Genomic DNA, 6,559 nt, shown 5'->3' with positions numbered 1-6,559 from the left:
TTGAAATAATGATTGATAAATGAATAATGGCATGAAAGATTTTTACATTACATTGAAGAAGTCAAGAGTGATAAAGGCGAAATCGAGATGTTCAGTTCCTGATAAATACATTAAATTGGAAAGAGATTTCTTATAGGAAAAACATGAGAATTGAGTGGAAGAGATGATTGAGAGCTACATTAGCTCGATCTTAGAAGAGAAGTGTAATTTGGTCTTTGAAGAATCAAAGGTTTGATGCCCAAGAAAAGAGCTTGAGAAACTTGAGTACCACAATTGAATAGGAATTAATTAGCCAACATTTGCATCGCATGCGTTGGGTTTCACACGCATTGCATAGCATATACTACATTCAAGAAAATATAACACATAAATTCAAGAAGCAGGGATATTCCAAAATCCCACAGAGAGAAGACAAATGTGAAAACATTTTCATATTTGAGGAAAAGCTTATCAGGTAAGTTTCTAATCCTTGAAATATGATGTCTCTCAGTATCAGGATTGATTTGTAAGACCTTTGGGCATAATCTCCTGAAATTCTTTCAAACACGATTTTTAACTCCTTTGGACATAATTGTCATAGGAACCTTTTATTTTCAAAGTTGTGATGCCTCTGTTTAGAGGAGCACTTTACTTTCAAAATTGGTTGAGCCTCTGTTTAGAGGAGCTTTGTTTATTTTTCAAAGTCATAGAGCCTCTGCTTAGAGGAGCTTTATTTATTTTCAAAGTGGTTGAGCCTCTATTTAGAGGAGCTTTATTTATTTTTCAAAGTCATTGAGCCTCTATTTAGAGGAGCTTTATTTATTTTTCAAAGTCATTGAGCCTCTATTTAGAGGAGCTTTATTTATTTTCAAAGTCGTTGAGCCTCTGCTTAGAAGAGCTTTATTTATTTTTAAAGTCGTTGAACCACTCATTAGAGGAGCTTTGTTTATGTTTTTCAAAGTCGTTAAGCCTCTGCTTAGAGGAGTTTTGATCAAATTTTTAACAAAAAAAAAATGAAAAAAAGGTTGAGTAGAGTCTTGAATGGGTGTCTTCGTCTTTGCGCAATTTCTGTTTCACAGAAAATGTGCAAAGAGGGGCAGCTGTAGACACCCAATTTGGTTCAGGCCCGGATCAATTGGACCTGGTCCAAATAGGTAAGCCCATTTTATTTTTTATTTTGTATTTCATATTTTCATTTTTATTTTTATTTTTTTTGTATCTTATGTATTTTTATTTATTTATTTATTATTACTATTTATTAATATATATTTATTATTATTTATTTATTTATTTGTTAATATATATATTTATTATTATTTATCTATTTATCTATTATTATTATTATTTATCTATTAATATTTTTATTTATCTAATTATTTTCTTTTAATTATATATTACCATTTTTATTTGATTTTATTTTTCTTCTTATTCGGCTGGGATTAGGATTCAATCAGAGTCCATATTGGATTCAAGGATTGAATCCCAATCCAAGGAGGAATTGGGATTGATTAAAAACTCTTCTGATCAATCCCTATAAATAATGGCTGGAACAGAATAGAAAGAACATATAGAGAAGAAACAGAAGCTAAAAAAGGGTTTTGGTGCGTTAGAACAACTTTAGGAATTGGTGGGGAATTTTTGGAGAATTTTTTGTGAATTTTTTCTGAAAATTTTTGGAAAATTTCCAGATTTCGGTTGAATTTTTCGATGAAGTTTGAATTTTTCGATGACTTTTCCGGCCTCGTTTGAATTTTTCGGCCAAATACCCAGTTTTTGGTGACTATTTCCAGAAACCGATCAGATTTTTGATGAACTTTCGACGAAAAACTCAGATTTCGATAAAAATTTTCAGAATCCGACGAGATTCAACCGGAGTTCTTTGTCGGTTTGAAGAGAGGGGAGAGGAAAAGAAAGGAAGACAAAGAAAAGGAGAAGGGAATTCTGAAAAAAATTGACCTTCAGCCTTATATACCCTCCCTAAAACGACGTCGTTTTTGCGTTAGTAAACCCACAGGATCCGTGCATTTTGCCAAGATCCGACCCGACCCGAGCGCCAACCCGCTTTCGACTCGCATGCGACCCGCATCTCCGAGGCATTTCTCGAGTCGAGCCGAGCCGAACCGACGCCCCTAAGCTGCGTCTCCAAGCCGTTTTTCTTCCTTAAGCTGAGCTGAGCCAAGCCACTAAGCCGAACCGATCCCAAGTTTTTTTTTCTTTTTATTTTTTTATATATATATTTATTTATTATTATTATTGTTGTTGTTGTTATTATTATTATTATTTATTGATTAGATTAGAATCATTTAGTATTTCTTATTTTATTTTATTCTATTTTTATCTTTATTTTTATTTTTATTTTATTTTATTTTTATTTTATTTTTTTCTCTTTAAATAAAATTCCAAAAAATTATTTTTGAGGAAAAGTTGAAAGTATCAATTTTCCTTGAAAGTAAGTTTTCTAAAAAATATTTTTGAAGAAAAGTTGAATGTATCAATTTTCTTGAAAATAAATTTTTTTTTCCTAAAAAATATTTTTGAGGAAAAGTTGAAAATATCAATTTTTCTTAAAAATAAACTTAAAAAAAAAGGGTTTTTTTTTTAGGAAAAGTTGAAAGTATCAATTTTCCTCGAAATTAAAGCTTTTAAAAATATTTTGGGGAGAAGTTGAAAGTATCAATTTTTCCTGCATAAAAACAATAAATTTTTGAAGAGAAAAAGATTTATATCTAAAGTTGAATTTTTGTTTCTTTTCCTTTTTGTTTCTTGAATTTCTTTAATGTTAAATAATCCGATGATAGAGCCTCTGCAAGTGAAACAGTAGTTTCCTTGCACATTCTTGAGGTGAGGGAATTTTCTCGAATTTCTACTAAAAGTACTAGAGTCAATTGAGAATAATTTTCAATAGCTAATTACTTGGTAAATTTTTAAGGCTTATTGGATAACACAAAATTAAGCTGGTACCATCTTTTGATGGGTGTTGCGGGGGTGCTATAACCTTCCTCACACGTAACTGAACTCCCGAACCCTGTTCTGGTTAGTAAACCTGAACCTATTCTCTTAAGGACCCTTAAACTTAGGTGTTCCTTGAAAGGATAGATTCCTTAGATGGCCAATCGCACTTAGATAAAAAAGATTGGTGGCGACTCCTTAAGTCAATGTCTAGCGATGGATCCCCGGATCTAGACGTTATGACAATGTAAATTTGGCTATTGAAGTTATCTCATATATAATGATGGCTTTTAATGAAAACCAATTATGTCAAATGTTATCATGAGTTTTCAATGCATATAGTAATTGCCCAATGGCCAATTCCAAGTTCATGATTATTGAAATCTTTAAACTTGATTTCAAAATTTTATGAGAACTTTATTTTTTTCACCATTGTGTAGCCTATATATCTCTGTTATTTACCACTTTTAATTAGTAATAACATTTTCAGATATATAATAAATTCAAACTTTACTCATATGACTAAATACCTATATACAAGAAAAGTCCATAGTATATTTAACTTCAATTTCAAATACTTTCACAATCATTTTATGACCAATATGTTCATATCTAAATCACCATATCAATGCAAGTCATGAAATATGAATCCAAAGAATCATTTTCATAAAATAGTATAAGCAATAATTATAATATAAGTTCTACTAATATTTCATGCAAAAATTCATGATGAATTTGCATTGGTTAAATCATTGATTGGTTAACTCTAAGGCTTACGGTTTTTACAAACCAATATTATTATCTAAGCTCATATGTTAATATGGTATATAACCAATCACATCCTTGCCATTGTCATGAAACTATTGAAAACCTCGTAAACTTGTTCACATTTCATTTTAACAGCTTGCAAAAGGTCATTTTTTCAAGTACAAGAAGTAAAAATATATTCATTATCTTTAACCAATAATGTATTAATTGGATAATGACATTCTACTGCATAGTCCATGTTGTTTTTATATGTATAAGAAAAAAAATTCCATCCCATTTAGTTCATTTTCGTAATATATGGTAAACTGCACTAATGTTCTTCACGCCATCACAAAAATGGAATTAAACACATATGTATTGGTGCCTTTGGAACATTGAATTTGCATTTTTTTTTCTAATTTATAAACATGCCTAATTAGACATTGATAAGCATTCTTCAAAATGCTAGTAACCAACAAAAGCTTCAATATTTTTTAATGGCATGTCTTTTCGTTTAATTAATATCCCATATGCAAAAAGCAACAATGCTTTTTTGTAACCATTGATTAACTCTTTGACACTTTTTATGATTTTCACTTTGTGATTGTTCACAAAATAATTTTATTTTGTAAAATCACTTCTAGTGTAATACACCCAATAGACAAATAAATGTCACATTGCCCATTTTTATGATAATAATCATTATTTGATTTATTATCCACCAGTTAATCCATGTGACCACATATCTTAATAATAATTATTCACATATATCAATTTAATTTTAATTGGTTTTCATGAAAATTAAACACTAGTCAAAATTTGAACCAATAATAAATTATATATATATGAACATTTGATTTATAAACAACCAACAAAGATAAAATCATACAAATAGCTTGACTCAACTTATTATCAATTTTGGTGCCATGATTTAATAATAAAATTAATCTTGTAACCAAATCTTATTTTCTGCATATATTTTCTACTTGCATCTAATTTCTCATGGTAAATTCTTTTACCCATTTCTAATTGTTTTCATATAGGCTATAGGACAATTTGTCTGTTCTATATATAACCTAGACATGATAGTTAAATAATCGACCATTCCATTAGAACCTAATTTAATTTGTTATTTGATAACAAGTGATAATTCTTTTGGTCATAAATCAATTCATGTCTTTATCTTTTATGTTTTCAAGCTATTTCCCATCCTAGTCTTTATAAGTATTGATTTTTTAAATAAATATAATATAATTCATTAAATCCACTTGTGAAGTTAATTTTAATATATGCATAAATTTATGCAATGTAATTAATATTTTGCATATTGTGTTTTGAGTTTACACATTAATGAAATAAATTGTTAACGTGTTTATCTCATTCAATCAATCTTTTTACTAGCAAATATGCAAAAAATAAAATACATACCTCTAATGAAGATCTTTATGAAAATTAACATTTTAGTCCATAAAAATATTGATCCTTTGACACCTTGAGCCTTCTCTAATATTTATCTCCAAATTATGCCAAATTCTTTTCCTTGTATTTTCCTCATGCGAAATATAAATTTATCATAATTGCCTTTAAATTGTTAAAAAAATAAATAAGAGAAGAGAAATAATAGAAAAGAATTTTGGCTTTGAGGCATGAAAATCACTTTTTTAAAGGTAATTATGCCTTTAGGATATAACAAAACCTCATACTCTCCAATCAGAAACAGTGAAAATAGTTATATTAAAAGATTTATTTATAATAAATGAATAGATATAAACTTTTATTCATATGCTTATGATTTTCTGTATAATCATGACCTTTATGAATAATAATCTATTTATATTCAAATAGTTATAACCATTTGTCATACGACAATTGTTTCTATTCAAACATAATTATTTAAAATATGAATACAATTAATATAAAAATTAATTTTATTCATCAATAATTAAATCTTTCTATTAAATGTGAGGTGCACCACGTTCTAAATTGCCAACACAAAATACAGGGTGAGGGAGTTCCCAATCAAATGTGATAGAGATCAAAACTGCACCTTCACACGCCAATGGACAACTAAGCTTAAGCCGTTAAGCAGTACCTGCAGCTGCAAAGAATAATGCAAAGAATGTAAAATTTGATAAAAATGTATAACAAATTAAATGTTTTTGTTACTTAGATTTAAACCAATATTAGTACCTCTTGTTCATAAGGATCGAGTTGGAAGTAGCTTGTCTCTTATAGAACAAAGCTCAGCAACAACATTAGCCGTGTTCATTCTTTCAGTTGGCAATTCAAAAGAACAGGCAATTCAATTTCAAATATGGAATTCAAGCTCTGAAGAAGTCTGTTTGCTTTTTTGGTAGACGCAATTAATGGGTAGCTTATCTTCAAGCTGGCGCTGGAATAGTTGCAAATAGTGATCCTGATGCTGAGCACCTTGAGTGCCAAAACAAAGCTGCTGGCCTTGCTCGTTCCATCGACCTGGCAGAGTCTGCATTCGTTGATAAATGACGCAAACTTTTATTAACGACAGTAGTCGTTCGCCAACCTTGATCAGCTCAAGTTTTCTTTCTGTTATTTATAAATTTGTCTCAAATACAGGAACCGCGGAATGCAAAATATCAATTTTTTTGTATGTATATCTTCAAGTTTATTAATTACTAATTAGCAATAACTATTAAGTCATTTGAGTTTAACAAAGTTATAATCACGCTCTCTCCTCAACCATGATCCCCTCTGGTTTGTTTATACATATATATATATATTTATAAATAAGGTCATTAGGATTTGAATCCTGATAACTGAAATTAAAGAGTTTAACATTTTATTAACAGACTATATGACTGTAAGCCCTCAAGATATCTTTTTATGTTAGGAGTCTCCTTTGATA

The sequence above is a fragment of the Durio zibethinus genome, chromosome 12 (genome assembly GCF_047325235.1).
Source record: "Durio zibethinus cultivar Kanyao isolate XHJ-2024 chromosome 12, ASM4732523v1, whole genome shotgun sequence".
Taxonomy (NCBI): domain Eukaryota; kingdom Viridiplantae; phylum Streptophyta; class Magnoliopsida; order Malvales; family Malvaceae; genus Durio; species Durio zibethinus.
This window is presented reverse-complemented; position numbering follows the sequence as displayed.